The sequence below is a fragment of the Coturnix japonica genome, chromosome 11 (assembly GCF_001577835.2).
Source record: "Coturnix japonica isolate 7356 chromosome 11, Coturnix japonica 2.1, whole genome shotgun sequence".
NCBI lineage: Eukaryota > Metazoa > Chordata > Aves > Galliformes > Phasianidae > Coturnix > Coturnix japonica.
Genome location: NC_029526.1, coordinates 8,099,992 through 8,114,402, shown reverse-complemented (window position 1 = coordinate 8,114,402; position 14,411 = coordinate 8,099,992). Strand labels below are relative to the sequence as shown.

The window sequence follows — 14,411 nt, the reverse complement described above, 5'->3', positions numbered from 1 at the left end:
AAAAAAAATATCATTGGTATCAATTCACTTCATTATTTTTAATTTGCTGTGAATATTGAGTGCTTCCAACATAAAATCATTCCTCAATTAAAATAAAACAGCTGTACTCCTACCAGCTTTTCCTTGCTTGTTGTTGCTTACAGATAGCAGTTGTCATTGGCTTCAGTCTCATGTCACTTCACTAATTTGCAACAATCAATGGGTAAAAAATAAAATAATACTAAAAATCTTTGGCTTATCAATACATTAGGTAATGTACATTTGTGATTTTTACAGATTGCACTGAAGAAGCAGAAATAATATAGCGGCAACCTTTGGGGATATCAGAACTGTGACAAAACCCTGGCCTCTTCTGTTTCCAGCATCAGCAAAGCAGCAGTAGTTGTGAGTACTTTATTCATTTTGGCACTTTCTTATTACTCTAGATTCCCTTTCTTTTCCCCTAGGCAATTTCTAGTAAACTAGGTCCCACAAATGTGTTATAATGTGAATGAGAAGGATGAATTCTGAATTGGTTTGTAGTGTGCTTCCACCATAGAATCCAAGGAGTCCCTCTTCTTCCTTTATTAGTGTGTGTGTGTCTGTGCCCTTATTTAGTTTTTTATAATGTTATGGGGCATGTTTCTGTTTTTTGAGTGACATATGTAGCTCCATGGTTGTCCTCATTCATCTTCAAATAGGTCCAAATACTGACAATGAGAGCACATTTGTAGGGGAAACATGTAAGTTACTAAAGCTGTTTCTACAAATCCAGATGTTAAAATATGGTGCATAATTCCTTCTGTTAATTCTGTTTCTCTAGCAATAAGTTCTTCATAGCCTTGCAAGATTTTATGTTGGTCTACCTCACCTTCTTATGATCTGGCTGTTAATTTCATGGAATATTTTCATAAAATATTCTCAAAACAAAGAAAGAAAAACAGAAAAATTATTTCAAAGTTGTAATGTTTAGGATGTTAGAAGAGTGCCAGAAAACTCAATAATTACATCTGCTACTATCTATGAATAGAAAGAAATCGTCTCTCTCAGATGAAGAGTGAGTTTCTTTCTCTTCTTTGAGAAAAGAAACATCAAGAAATACTTCTCAGTATTTATTTTGCAGCCAGTGTTGCAGGTTTTAGTACTTTTTACATCCAACTTGTTGAATGCATTTTGCAATGGTGTATTTTTGTTTTTTGTTACCAGTGACAGCTGTTTGATAGAAATCCCTAGAAGAGAAATTTGGTATCTATCTGTAGGAAGGCTGAATGCATGGAATCTGAACCCTAGGTAGGAGTGGATTGTTAGTAATGAGAAGTAAAAGCTTATGAATGTTGTCTTCAGTGTTGGAAGTAGAAGCTAAGTCTTGCTTGTATCGGAGAATTTTAACTAAAGGTGATTTCAGTACTCATCTGCAAATTTGCTTCTCTGTAAATGGAATCAGCATGCTAAATATGTATGAGGTTCTAGAATTCGAATGAAAATTTCAAATAGCTGAAGTTCTCTGAGTTTCACTAGTGTTGTGATAATGAAAAAATATTTATATATTTTTATATAATATTACTATATTCAATATTTTAAAAATATTAGTTTTAAATTTAAAAAATTTAAAAAATATTGAATATAGTAGTGAATAACAATAATAATAATAAATTAATGCAGTATTTTAAATGATGAAAATAATGATTACGTGAACAATGTTTCTAAGAAAAAATCATTGCATAAGCTGAATATACCTTTAATTTTTTTTCAGGATTGTTACTTAATATTGATAATTTGTTATAAAAATGGCTATGTGAGTTTAATGCCAGACTGTCTGATAGGTATGCAGGTTTTTCAAAACTGAATAAGACATGTTGCTGAAAACCACAGACATGCTGAACATCCTAACATCCAGATATCCAATCTATAACATATAATACCATCTACACTGGGAGTCGAGCTGACTAATTTATCCCAGGTACTATATCTCTGCAGACTTACACACTACATTTGGTGCCAAACTTCTTGGGTGATTTTTGGAGGAAGAATTCTTTCCTTTCTACATGACTGATAGTAGAAAGCTTTCAAATATCTGGGAGAGGATGACAAACAGGAAATGCGTGTCACAAGACTGATAGCTGAGTTTACTAAATTGTAATTAATTTTGAGTTGGGACACTGTTACTTAGAAATAAACAATGTTTTTTATCAGTGAGTATCAGCAATGCCCATCAGTTTGTATTTCCTGTTCATATCTTCCAGTATTTTTCTATGTTGCAAGCTGAAGCTTGTCCACAGCATCCTGTTAGTGTCATAATGTTCTAACAAACCCATCACCCTGTTTTTCTGTGCAGTCGGCAGTATTCCTCCAATCAGAAGCAGTTCGTTTCAATCGTGAGATTGAAGTTAACTTTACCAACTGTGTGCCTTCGAAAGAATCTACCCAGCCTCGGCTCTGTTTGTTTACTTGAGACTGTAACTTCGCATTTACGAGTTCAGCAAGACCTGAAGTGACTTGCTCCACACAGCTGTTCAGTGTTGCCCTACACACCAATAACCCTTTAGTATAATAAAATAGATGTCTTTGCTTCTTTACTAGAAGTTACAGAGAAGCCTTCTGATCACCCAGCTATGAAAAGCACCGTGACTGGTTCTGCCCAGAAGCTGCATGAATACATGTGGAGCAGAAAAGTTGCTCTTTATAGCCAGCTGTAAAATCTTTCAAGCCCTGTGAACGTTCAGCATGAGAAGGCTTTTCTCACTGGCATTTTCTAAGATATAGATTAACTTCAGCATACCACCCTTCAGCAGTATGCGTGAGTCAAGATTACCCTCCAAGCTTATGCTATATCGATGAAACTCAAAGTCAGCCGATCCGTTTCAAGAACAAAAGCAGTGTTTGGTTCCAGTCAGCTGCCAGAGAACATGCTCCAGATTTGACAAACGTTGCAGTTAGTTGCTTTTGTGAGTTCAGTGCACAGTGCAAATGCTGTAAAATGTTTTTCACATGATGCAATATTGCCAGCAGATAATCATTGGAGCATTAAACCAAGAGAATTTCTGTATATCCTACAAGCTGCAGGAGGATAAGAAAAAGTAAACAGAAACTACGAGCTGAATTTTTCAGATGATGCCATTCCTCCTCTTGCACTTAACTGATTTGTTTTTAAATGTTACTTTTTGGCTGTTTCTCTAGGATCTGATTAAAAAATCCTAAATCAGTGTGGAAATGCTTTTTTGTTTCTGTCCTAGTTTTGACTGTGTGAATTTTTCAGAACATTTTCAGTTTAATTATGCAGCACTAAAAATTGCAATTAAACTGAATTTGCAATGGAAACTGCTCATTTTAGTTAACTGTCAAATTTGCTGTTGCATTGTGAAATCGAGGCCTTTATTATTGTGAGGTGTTTTGGAAAAAATTACTTTTTAAACAGGGGGAAAATGTCAAATCTCTCAGTTCTATCACAATGAGCTACTGATTTGAAGAGAAACCCAAACAATGAAGCTAGTAACTCTCTAAACACAATGGAATCTTTTCCAGGTGGTGTCTTGAATTAGTTGGATACCGCAAGCATGGAGAGTATTGAGTGAAATCCTTTTCTGCATCTTTAATCTGTTTTATGAAGTGCATCTTCAAAAGGTAGGTGAGAGGTAATGTTGCTTTAAAGCGATGCCCTTAAACCTTGTGTTGCCCTCCTTGTTTTAGGGATATCTGACGTGGCCTGTTTTTGCAGGATGCTATGACACGATTTGATGGATATTGTGTATTATATGAGACTGTACAAATCTTAATATCCTCTGCTTTAGCTTGTGATGTACAGCTCTGTGTATGTAGAGCATCTCAGACTAGTGTCTGAGAGACTACCCTTTTCCTCTAAGCCCTAGGCATTTTTATCACTGTGCCAATAAAAGGAAAGGGATTTATGGGGTACTGCTTTTTAATTCATTCAATTCTCTGTTCATTGTGAGGTTAATGTTGTTGATCTATTTTTCTCTTGAAACAAATAAAAACAATATGTGCTGACACTGACTTTGACTTTTGACATGGGAGATAGAGGTCAACATTTAATTCTATATTTATGGACTACATGAACAATATTATCTGTATTAAAAACTGTTCACTCAGTCCTTGTCATTTTACAACTTAGTTCAGTAGCTTATATCATGCTGAGTGTTTTCTCCAACTATGATCAAGATGCCATCATTCACAGCACTACACTTAAGGGATTGTCAGCCATTCAATTAAAAACATCTCTTTTGCAGGGGGTCCTAACATGTGACTAGCAAATAATAATAATGATGATGATGATATGCCAAGAATGAACTGGAGTCTTACTTTAAAAACAAATGTACATTAAAAATACCTCCAAAATCACAATCCCCCCAAAACCCCAAAGAACCCAAATAAAGACAGGAACTGATCAGTTTGGCACATGTTCAGTGGATGTTTTTACTTATGTTAATGTATCAAGCAGATATAACACTACCTAAATATTCATCCATTTCTTTGTTTTCTATATATTCTTGGCTGATTTTATTTATGAGAGGTGGTTCTCCACTACTAGATGTCTCATGCCCAGACATTTCAGACAATGCATACTGGTGACATCACTTAGTAATGTGGTTATTATTACTGTGGATGGTTCAGCTGTACCCATAGAAGTCCCAGCAGAAGTGAGTTTATGCTGTTGTAGGCCACTTCCTTTCTCAAATGGTAATAAGCTCTTAGAATGAATTTTTACTTATTGCTACTTCTACTTTTTACTAGGGAAGTACAAAGGAAGACAACTCTGTTTTATACGTATTGGATACAGAGGCACTATGGTTTCTTGTGAGCATTTCTCATGGTGTAGAGCAGATCTTTCAGATCCTTGGGACAGGTAAATCTGAGGTTATTTCACTATGAAAAATCTTTAGATGTGTTATTCTCACTTCCCTGGGTATAACGGCCTTTGCTAATTTTCATGAGCTAAACTGTGGCTCTTTTGTGTGTTATTTATTTAAACAAACTGCTTTGTGAGAACTATTAAAAAAAAGTTTTTTCTTCCCAAATTGTATCAGTTGAAAAATGCTATGGGCTATTCTGTTATTTTCAGAATATCATAAACTTGAGATAACCCCATCCTTGGCTCCTATAAATCACAAAGTTCAGGTGAATGAGCTGTTAATAACTTGAAATGTGTTAAAGACAATCCTATCACCATGTTGTAAATTGGACTCAGTGGCATTGCTAGCATAAGTGAGAATACTTAGTTTTATTCATGTTTACAGGTTCAAGCTCTTTGATGTACCTTAAATTCTGTGAACAAATTGAATTATCGATGCCATTAATATTGAAACTGAATTTATTTTCAGAGATATCCAACTTCCTTTAGTCAACAGCAAGAAATTTGAGGTTAAAATTTCCCCAGTGAAAAGAGGCAGTAACGTTTTCTATAAGTTTATAGATTCTTTGTCCATGTCAGTGAGTATTTCTATGTATATACTGTATTTATATTTAAAAAAAAAAAAAAGAAAAAAATCCAGAATAGCTGCTGCAGTCACTAAGGACATGAAATCTGTGAGCTTTTACACCAAAATACAAATACAGTGGCCAATGCATGGTTGTGGTCTGATGTTTGTTTTTTTTTTGTTTTGTTTTTTGTTTGTTTGTTGTTTGTTTGTTTTTTGTTTTTAAATAAATGTTACAGAAATTAATATGCACTGTCTACCAGCGTTCAGTAATTCCTGTGTAGATCTTGGGAGGCAAAGAATCTACCACAAGTCTTACGTGTCTATTCTAATAAGGACTGCAAAACTGCAACATGGATGGATCATGTTACGTATCATGAACCTCTGAAAAGATTTTCATTAAAAGAACTCTTACAGACTCTTAGCACTGCTTCTCAGCAGATGGCAAGAGGTGTTTATTTGCCTTATGGAATTCTTTTCTGTTTATATACAGAGAAGTTGAGAGGACAACTCTGAAGGATCTGGTTAATATGGATATCATTAGCATTAGCATTAAAAGTGTACAGGCATTTCAGCAATACATTCTTTTTCTAACCAGCTTTGCCCTTGCATTGAAATGATTCCAAATATTGGGCTGTCTTGGAGAGAAGGAAAAAAAAGAAAAAGAAAAAAAAAAAAAGAAATATGGCTTCCTGATGTGGAATCCTGAAGTGGAATCATGTAAGGGCTTCTTTTCATAATGAAACCTTTAATTTTCCATTATGTATCTTTCTTCCCCTCTTTCTCTGTCTGGTTCTCTGTTAAATATCTCCTGCACTATTTCTAGCACTTTTGAGCTCTATTTTTCGTTCCTTGTCTTTTCTTTTTTCCTTGTCCTTTCCTTTTTCCTTTCATCTGCTAGCTGATTTCATTGTCTCTTAGCTGCCATTCTCCCTTATTATGTCCTTCAATCTGCAAATCCTCTCCCATATGTGCTCTTGTCCTTTCCTAGGCCTCCTGCCTTTTGATTTTTTCCAGATCTCATTTCCTCTTCACCTGATCTGGCTTTATTCAACTCTCCTTGTGTCTATCTTTCAGCCTGTCTCAAGCCTCCCTTTTTCCCTCTGTCCAGTTGTGGATCCATAAACTAAACAAGACTTTGGCAGAAGATGTCAACAAATGTGATATTCAGACCAGAACTTGACAGCTGCAAAAGTAAAAAGGGGATGTAAAAGCCAAACTTTTGATTTGGATGGTGTGAATACTTTTTATTGAACAAAAAACTCTGTGAATATATCCTCTTTTCTGCTTGTAAATTTTCCTGCAACAGCTTGAGTCATTTTGTATTTTACTTAGTTAATATTAATTATGATTTTATTTAAGCTTGAATTGGATTTATTCCTGGTATGTTTGCAACAGTTTATGTAAAGAATCACACTTTGTACTGTTATAGTGATTTGCAAAGATAAAAAATATTATTATGTATGTTCCTTGGCTGGGAGAATTATGAAAATAAGGATTGTGATTTGGAAATTCATAGTTATATATATATATTTAGTTAAAGGATTATTCAAATTGAAATTTAATTTAAGAAATCATTTGATACTAAGGTTTTGTTTTCATTAAGCAAGATTTAAAAACAAAAAACAAAAAAAAAAAACAAACACAAAAGAAGTCTAACCATAATTGTTTGTACAACAACAGTGTTTTAGTTACAGTTCACAATTTAAAAAAAGAAAGTAATTTCCTACTCTGAAAGCATTGGATTAAAATTATATTCCCTGTTAAAGAGAAGAAGGGACCTACTGTCTGGTGACCTTTATTTTGGCTGAAGCCTAATGGCCATTGAGCTCTGCAGAAAGAAATGTCTCCCAGAAATTGCCTACTAACATCACTTTATTTACATTATTGCTTTCTAGTTCAAATAAGAGGGGCATCGGTGCATGTGGCTTTCCTGCTCTGTTTAGTAGCTGAAGAGCTGAGTTGTTGGTAAAAGAAAAGAAGGTGCTGATCAAGGAATAGATCTGTCCTGTAATGACTAGGTAGGTAAAGAGACCTTGCTTGAGAACAGAGGCCCTTGTCTAGTTCTTCCTCTAGTCTGAAGCAAAACCCAGGTTCCTTTTTGCCACGATGCATTTTTTTCTCTTGAAGGCCATCTCTGGGAAGAGACCATTGCGAGCCTTCTATTCTGCACGTTCAGCTAAAGATTTGCACATAGCTTGTGAGAAGCAGCATCACTGCCCTCCTGGGTGATTAATGCAGGGACATGGAGCTTGCCTTAAGACACACCAGCAATTTTCCGTAACCAATTCACCTTCAGGAGTAGAAGAACTCTGGTAATGAAAGATATTTTGTTTAGATAATGTATTACTGCTTATTGCTTTCTGCCTGAGAGCAGCTCTCATACATGGAATTTAACCCTAAATATGCTTTTATTTATTTACTTATTTTTCCCTTCACATCTGTTTTCTGATGGACATCAGATGTTTTGCTAGGGTTTAAAAGAGTCTAAAAGAAATCAGATTCTTTGGTCTTCAACAGTGTTAACAGGTGTTTGTATCAGCGAGGTAATGAAATATTGCCCCAGGTAGGGAAATAGTGCTGCAAAGCACCTGTAAATAGAACACTCTTCTTATTCTGCGCTGACTAAACTTGCTTTCAGTAGTTCAGCATATCTTTGTTTATAAATCTAAGTGCTATTGTGTTGTATTGTACTTTGCAGAGTAATAAATTGTACCATTCAACATTAACTGGTCAGGCTTCAGTGATAACAAAAGTTCAGCAGGCTGGTGGCACTCTGATCAATATTGCCTTCTATTTATAGTATTGCTACAAATTGAAGTTTTATTTAAATTAGATAATGCTGAGAAGCCTACAGTCGATCAATGAACTAAAATACAGTAGCGGATTTTAATTCGTGTCTGATATGCTGCTACTCTTTTGTCACATGCATCCTTAATGTCCCCAAAACAAGATCACATTTACGTATACTGTAACAGACTGTTGTCTTGCAAAACTGCAAAACTGTTTTAAAGCAGCAGGACTGTCACTGTGAAATGAGCAGCAAAGGTGATGGATAGGAGAGAAAAACGGAAAATGGTTTTTGTTTGGTTGGGGATTTGTTGTTCGCATGTTTTGCTATTTTTTATTCAGTATATCAGTCTGTTTTCTTATTCAGTACATCAATTTAACCCACAGCATTTATGTAGAGTGTGTCATATAGTCAGTGCTACTCGTCTGATTCTGCTCGTCTTTACACCAACTTATCTCCAATGACAGCAGTGCATTTTTTCTGTGACTTTGTATTGTGAGATTGGACTTCAGTTAAAAATGGCTATTTTTTTTAGAGGTAAACTCAGCCACCAGATTTTGTAGTTTGATTGGTGATTGGATCTTTAAGACCCAACAAATTCTGAATGACATATTTAGTATTTTTGCTTGATTAAAATATGAAGCTGCCTTGCAACTACTAAATTTGACTCTTTCTGTTCTATCTAGTCATTAGGTGATTGTGCATATGTGAGCCAGCAATATCTGAGCAAACAGACCAGGGTGGACCCATTAGCTGAAAACAAAGGAGCTGACATATTCCTTCTCACTGACTTGACACATGAGGAATTGTTAGGAATCTTAGTTATTATATTAATCATCGCGGTCAGTTGGCACAACCAGCAAGGTCTCTCTAACACCATCCAAAATAAACTTAAAATGATGGTGCCTGAGAACTCAGTGCAGAGTTAAAAAGGCCTCTGATTTCTCTTGTAAAGTGTTTTGAGATTGATGAGGACTTGCCATTGGACACTGTTAATTTTCAAACAAGGTCTAAAACATCTCACGAAAATTCCTTTTTGTTCCAAAAGTAATGCCTCCTATTTTTTATGTTAGCCTATGATGTAAGAGATTGTTCATAGTATGGCAGCAGAGGCTGAATCTTCTTGTCAGTCTTCTATTAAATTTTGTTGCAGTGCCACAGATCCAGCAGGGGGGGCAGTCTGTCACAATGGCACCTGATACTAGAGTGTGGATGAAGGAAAGGTGCCTAGAATTCCTCTATGTGGAAAAAAATGGAACTCACTGTCATTCACTTAAGCTTGTTGAATGCTTAAGGAGACCAAACAGTTCAGTGTCAGTGTAGTGAAGTGGTGGGTATTGTGGTTCAGCAGTGGTGACAGCAACAGTGTGTCACCTCCACCAGTGCAGACTTTTATGAGCATGGCATGCTAATGAAAATGCAGAGCTAATGGTGGTGACTATGTTGAAAAACTGTTTTTAGTAGTTGAGAATTTGCTTTATCAAATAGTGTTATTGTGCTCTTTGGATCAGTTGTGGTTCCCACGGAAATAAATATGAGGTGTTACTTTTGGAGCAACCCACTTAATTTCCAATTTCCCCTGATCTGCTTATTCCTTTGTCTTCTGCATTACGCTATTTTCTGGGTCAGAATTTTTTTGCCTGCTGGTTGATTCTCCTGAAGCAAAGTTTTCTTTTCCTTCTGATCTTATGTTTGCCTACAAATTTCCCTCACTTAAAAAAAGCAGAAACAATAATGAGTACTTGTTTTAATATTTGTCTTTCTTTTTCTCCCCTCTTTGCTGCCACCAGGCTGTTCCTCGTGCTGACTGCTGCAGCTGCCCACCTCACTATGTGAACTAACATTCACATCAGATAGAGGAGGAGGTGGATCAGGCTTTTAGCTCCAGCAGTGGACACAGCCTGGGGGAGAGCTGCTTTCTAGCAGCAGGAAACATCGGCATCTTCTGAAAGAATTTCTGGGGCTGGTTTTCCCAGATCAAAATGTATAAGGGACTCCATCATCTCATCTAGAGATTATATATGTGTGTACACTGATGTGCATATACACACACAAGAATAATGTATTTTCTTTAATCTTGACCTTCTCTCAGGAGATAATCTTACTCCTCCACCCAGCAGCGATGAGAATCTCCTTGAGAGACCTAAACCTATACAGAGTGTAAAAATGGGAGAGAGATTATCTTGTGCCTTTTCTGTTTTTTGTCATCATTCTCCTTTTTGGTTGGATGACAGCACCATGATCTAGAGAGAGAGTGAGACAAGCAAACTGGCTGTACTGTGCCCCATTTGGCAGAGAATGCTGAGATCCTCTGAAATTAAAGTTCATAGTCTTAATAGCATTTTTGAGACTTCATCTTGCATATTACAACTTAGCCAGGTATTAGGTAATTTAGATAATAAATTCTCTTCAAAGTGACCCATCATCTTAGTATTTATTTTTTTTTCTAGAGGATGTAAGGCATAAAAGCAAGCTTTGTAGTTTTATATCTGTCAGCATGTCACATAAATATCTCAGTAACTACTGATCTTATCACCATAAAACTTCCATTTATACAGTTAGACATGTCATGTTGGTCAGTTGCACAAAAAGTTAAGCACATGCAATATTAAACTCCAACCCATGCCAGCTCCATTAGCCCACATCTTGAAGTTCTCTCTGAACACTATTAGAGGAGAAGTGGGGGAGGAGGAGGAGGAGCAGACAGCGGACTCGAATGAGAACGTACTCATGTTGAAAATTACTGAAATGATGAAAGGGATTGCAGAGGGATGTTTGGAGTCTCAGTATTTCCCTGAAAATCAAAAGATCTGTTTTCTGTTTGATGAATGACTTTAATAGTCTTAATGACCTCACATAATGTATTTGATTGTATTGTTCGTTTCGTTTAGAAGATCAGTCTAATAGCATTTCAAGCAATATCACCTTTGCATGTCAGAATTGGACTCCGATATCAGCATGCCATCTTAACACTTACATTATTTTGTAGCATTTTAAAAAATATCCAAATTCAGCAAATTCTAAAGTTACTTATTTTTAGGTCTGAGTCTAACTCAGACTTGGCAGGAATGTGTCTTTAAAGAGCAGTGTAAGCAATTATTTATCTGGAATAAAGTTTGTTGGGAGTACTAGTTTATAAATTGTGCAATCTATTAATTTGATTTATGTTTTTAAAATTCCCATGAATATTACAATTAATACTGATTACTACTCTTAAGGTCTTCTGCAGTTAAAGTTTTGGGCCCAGTATGCTGAAGCAGCCTGTTTCTAGATATATCTTGCATAGTAAGTTATCCATAAAGCCAGGCTACTCAGATTAAGTGAAGTTAAGGAATAGTTTTATAAAAAAACACACATGCTTAATTGTGTGCCTAACTTGGTGAAGTAATTAATTCATGTTATGGATAGAGACTATAGAAAAAATGTCTGAAAATATGTAACAAGTCCACTGCAAATCCTGGACTCTAAATTGGCTACTTGCATGCATATACATGCTTCCATAAATACTTGCAGCAAATTGCAGGTAAATTAAACATTAAGTGTCAGGCACGTACTTGTGCTTGAGCAAAATGATCCTACCTTGGAAAATATTAGAAGATTCACTAACTTTTCATCTTTGTTCTTGTTTTTACATTTTTGTGGACTTGGCAACGTAGCACATTATTTTCTTGAAGAAATACAGAGTGTATCTCATACTATTCTTTGTAGAAATACATGAGGCTGCATTTTTTCTGGCAGTGCTGATAGCAGAAAATCTCTCTTTTCTGTTGTTAATGATACAAAATTGACTTTGCTCCTGTATTCCCTACAGAAAATGATGCATTAAAAATAATAGTGTCTAAATTTGGAAGTGTTTAGGAATGTCACAATAAGAAGGGTTAGTCCAGTATTCAGGTGAAGTAAGATATTTGCAATGCTATAAACACACTTACTTACAGTCTCCAATTTTTTACTTATAGAGCTCTGTTTAATTTAAGACTAGATTGAACATGCTTGTCACCAAGTCCACCATTGGGAAGACTGGTCATTATATAAATATTACAGCCAACTTTGATTTGCCAAAATCCCAAATGAAGAAGAATCAAGGAGAATTTGAGTAGTGGCCTTTTTTCCTTCTTCTGAAGGAGACATTATCAACTCATTAGCTACAAGCCTGCATGGGAGGCCCCAACTGTGACTCTTAAAGCAAGAAACACATTCCTTGTTGTTAAGATTGACTTTCAGCATGCCAGCTGTCCCTCTTTTGGAAGGGTTGGCCTTATTTTTCAAGTAGAACATGTGCCATCTTGATTACCCAAACTCTTAATTCAATGCTGTTTAATGCTTTGTCTCCTCAAAACATCCCTTATATCCAGCTTTGATTGGTGGCTAGATGTACCAGTACTGATCAGCTTAATTACCAGTGTGAGGTAGCGCAAGGCAGCCATGAGGTAGCAGCACACCTTTCCCAGCATTCTGAGGTAATTAACCAAAAAATATTTCCCTGCCACCTGTCTAGCCTTGGAGAAAATCCAGTTTTCTTTCCAAGCTATGAGAACAGGGGATCATAGCAGAATTTGGGAAGCAGGATAGCTTACCTATGTATTCTCTGTTCTTCCTAGAATCATCTATAGTGGTTATTCCAGAAGCTCAGACTGCTGCTTTCTTTCTTTCCCTTCTCCCAGCATGGTTTCTGCAGCAAAAAAAAAAACCAAAAAAAAACCAAAACAACAACTGTGAAGCATTAAGGTAAGTCATAAAGGAAATCATGAGCTTTGATCTTCTTTGGTTTGTGAGGATAGGGATGCTGAATATACCTTTGGAAGGATCAAGTATGAACACCAACAAGGTTTTGATTTACTATGGCCTGGCTAAAATTCCTAATTTTTTCTCAGTTGTTCAAAGGTTACGCTCAGTCTACTAGCATATAAAAAATTTGCTGTGTGTTCAACGGTTAGAAGAAAAGTGATGTAATTCTTACCATGCCTGGGTGAAAACATATATACTCTATTTACATTCATTATCTACACCTAATTAATATAAAATTTCTCACTCCTCAGTGCTTGCATTGATAAAGTGTTCAAAACAACAGTGACAACAACAACAGCACAAAAAACCACTATGTAACATCAAAAAAATATAACAGATAAAATAATGTTGTTTTACACTTAATTTAGTTTGAATAATTTTAGTTTTTACATCTGCACTTATACTGAAAAGGCACACTATGATGTAAAAAGTGATGACTAATTCTGGAACAATTTCTGAGTTCTGATAGCTTTCCATTAAATAGAGTGTAATCTGTGTGAGCTAATGGGTGTATTAGTCCATCCACAAAGACAACATCAATGCTTAAAGCATCCCAGCCACCCTGAAAATTTTCTTCCACTTCCCCGACATACTGTACAGTTGCAAATGGTCCTGATTCAGTAAAAATTGTACAAACCAGGTAACTTTGCCATTATGCTGAAGTTTATTCCAATGTAATGTTTCCAAAAAATAACTCAGTTTTGGGGCATATTCAATCACCTGTGGTTAGGTACTTTTTTTAATGCTGGAATTGTTATTCTGCCACAGTTCAGGAATAGCTAATGGAATTTCATTCAAGCCTCATTTGGAAAACAAACCCTGCACTTTTTGGCAGGATAAAAGTGGGAAGAGATTTAGGCCACAAGATATATTTTATCCTGGCATATAGGAGAACAGTTGATGGAAAATGGTTTCTTCTGTAGCCCCTTAGAAACTTAACTATCTGTCAGTGATTGCTATGAATGTGGTGCTTGACATGTCATGAAAATTCATGTAAATAAAATGGGAAAAGCATCCTGTTCAGGACTGCCTTTGTGGAAGGGTTGAGAAGGGCTTTACATTCAGAATTCTTACCTGTCAGTCTCTGGGGCCCTGGCTGGATTAGTGAGACCTACCAGTAGTTGTCTTGGGGTTTCATTTATTGCTTTGTCTACCCTGAGCTGAGGGTAATGAGGAAAGTTAAAAGGGAAATGTATTGTCAGTGCTCATTTAGCTATTGGGTCATTGTTCTGATTTGACCCAATTGGAACCAGTTCACTGCAATACAAACAGTGCCTGTAAATAGTGAAATTTAAAATTGGTGAAAAAGTTTCAAAAGTCTGCTTGTACTACAGAAATTTTTGAGTGGAATTAGTGGGTCTATGAACTACCACATTGTTGACAGATAAAGTGAGGTTTCAGCTATTGGATACCTGGTTGTA

At 36.0% G+C, this 14,411-nt stretch overlaps 1 long non-coding RNA gene across 1 annotated transcript; it reads left to right on the top strand.

The window, feature by feature from the left end:
* The first annotated feature begins 2,320 nt into the window (after positions 1-2,320).
* LOC107319267 lies at positions 2,321-12,908 on the top strand. Its single transcript, XR_001557713.2, has 6 exons — positions 2,321-3,600; positions 4,729-4,840; positions 6,010-6,131; positions 7,310-7,432; positions 7,542-7,726; positions 12,804-12,908. It is a non-coding gene; the product is annotated as an uncharacterized LOC107319267 (long non-coding RNA).
* The last annotated feature ends 1,503 nt before the right edge of the window (positions 12,909-14,411 follow it).